Source organism: Apium graveolens, chromosome 3, assembly GCF_009905375.1.
Source record: "Apium graveolens cultivar Ventura chromosome 3, ASM990537v1, whole genome shotgun sequence".
In the NCBI taxonomy this organism is placed as follows: Eukaryota; Viridiplantae; Streptophyta; class Magnoliopsida; order Apiales; family Apiaceae; genus Apium; species Apium graveolens.
In genome coordinates this window covers 200,909,394-200,911,807 of record NC_133649.1, presented here as the reverse complement: position 1 = coordinate 200,911,807, position 2,414 = coordinate 200,909,394, and the positions used below count along the sequence as shown (strand labels likewise).

General features: G+C 42.5%; 1 non-coding gene across 1 annotated transcript; it reads left to right on the top strand.

Annotated features, from left to right (window-relative positions):
* Positions 1-1,945: 1,945 nt before the first annotated feature.
* Positions 1,946-2,052, top strand: LOC141715895 (small nucleolar RNA R71). Its single transcript, XR_012572639.1, has one exon. It is a non-coding gene; the product is annotated as a small nucleolar RNA R71 (small nucleolar RNA).
* The last annotated feature ends 362 nt before the right edge of the window (positions 2,053-2,414 follow it).

The following is a 2,414-nucleotide window of genomic DNA, read 5'->3' as shown; positions in this document are numbered from 1 at the left end:
GTCCTATCAACTGTCTGTGGCGCATGAGAAGAACCTTCTGTAGGCACTAGAAGATCCGTCCAGCCACTCTCCACATCATCAAAAATATATCCCAACCCCTTATCTTGGGGTGCACCTAAGAATAAATAACTCGAGTGATCTGGCTTTCGGTTGAGCTCAAGTGTGGGAGCTTCTTGAATAAATGGTTCAAAAATGCTCTTGAGAAATTTTCAGCTCTGCTAACTCAAGAGAATCGAATGGCAAATCCAACTTCCTCTTCCACGGAGGTGCATTCAAAACCTGCATTTGCTCTACTTTAAAGCACTCCTCTTTAGCTGTGGGTAACTTTATTTCCTTGAACACATTAAAAGTGACCTTTTGATCGTAAACCTTCATCGAAAGCTCTCCTTTTTGCACATCGATCATAGTTCGCCCTGTAGCCAAGAATGGTCTTCCCAAAATAATGGGAATCTTCTTATCTTCCTCGAAATCAAGAATTATAAAGTCAGCAGGAAAGATGAGTTTATCCACCTTGACCAAGACATCCTCCACTATACCTCGTGGATAAGCGATGAAACGGTCAGCTAGTTGCAATGACATGTATGTTGGTTTCGGATCAGGCAGACCAAGCTTCTTAAAGATAGATAAGGGCATCAGATTGATGCTAGCTCCTAAATCACATAAACACTTGTCGAACGACAAGTTTTCGATGGTGCAAGGAATAGTGAAGCTTCTAGGATCTTTAAGCTTCGGAGGCAACGTCTATTGCAACACATCACTACATTCCTTCGTTAGAGCAACGGTCTCTAAGTCATCGAGCTTCACTTTTCGAGAGAGAAAACCTTTCATAAACCTCGCATAGCTAGGAATCTGTTCAAGAGCTTCAGCGAAAGGTATGTTGATATGAAGTTTCTTGAACACCTCCAGAAACTTCTCAAACTACTTATCCAGCTTTTTCTTCTACAGCCTCTTAGGAAAATGAGGTGGAGGATAGATCTGTTTCTCCCCTGTATTACCCTCAGGAGGAGTGTGTTCCACAGTAGTCTTCCTTGGTTCCACCTCTGCTTCCTTCTGCACTTCTTCTTCAGCCACAACTGCATTTTCTAAAACTTGAGATTTTTCAGGCTCTTCGTCTTGCTGAACTTGGGGGCTTGCGACCTTTCCAGACCTTAAGGTGATGGCGTTCACCTGTTCTTCAACTTCCCTCTTTCCTGAATTTATTTCTGTATCACTAGGAAGCGTTCCTGGTGGTCGAACCAATAAGGCATTAGCAATTTGCCCTATTTGGTTCTCCAGAGTCTTGATAGAAATAGCCTGGCTTTGGCATATAAGAGCCTGGTTTTTGCACATAAGCCTCAACTCCTCTAATTCAGATTTTTCATTCAAAGATAGACCTGCATCATGATTTTGTTGTTGAATTTAGAGTTGTTGTTTTGGTGCAATTTGTTGCTGAAAACCAGGAGGGTTGAATAGCTTATTTCCAAACTGCTGGAACGGCTGTTGCATCGCATTCTGATTGTTGCTCCAGCTGAAGTTAGGTTGATTCCAGTTGTCAGGATGATAAGTGTCTGGAACTGGTTGCTGCGATCTCTGAAAGTTGCTCACAAACTGAGTTGAGTCAATAGATATAGCACATTGCTCCATCACATACAGACCTGCACATAGCTCACAAACACTAATTATCTGCTTAACACCATAGTTAGCCAGAGAAGCGATCTTCATAGATAACGCCTTTAGTTGAGCAGTGATAGTTGTAGCTGTATCAACTTCAAGAACTCCTACTACCTTGCCCTGTGGACATCTCTGGGTTGGATACTGATATTCATTAGCAGCCATCAGTTTAATTAGATCATAAGCTTCCTTATACCTCTTTGCCCATAATGCTCCGCCTGCTGCTGCATCGAGCATGAGTCTGGACTGTGCTCCAAACCCATTGTAAAAATAAGTGATGATCATCCAATCAGGCATTCCATGATGAGGACACTTCCTAAGAATCTCCTTGTAGCACTCTCAAGCTTCACATAGCGATTCTCCCATTTGCTGCGTAAATTGAGTAATAGCGTTCCTGAGTGCAGCTGTCTTCGCCATAGGGAAGAATTTAGTAAGAAACTTATGAGCCAGATCATCCCAAGTAGTAATCGAACCAGCTGGTAGAGAGTGTAACCAACTCTTAGCCTTGTCCCTCAGAGAGAATGGGAACAGTCTCAGCTTCACAGCATCTTCAGAAACACCGTTGAACTTGAAGGTGTCGCAGATCTCAATGAAATCCCTAATTTGCAAATTGGGATCTTCAGTTGGAGAACCCCCAAACTGAATTAAATTCTGCACCCATTGAATTATGCCAGGCTTGATCTCAAAGGTATTAGTTATGATAGCTGGCCTGACAATGCTAGATTGAATATCATTGATCTTGGGTTGAGAAAAATCCATCAAGG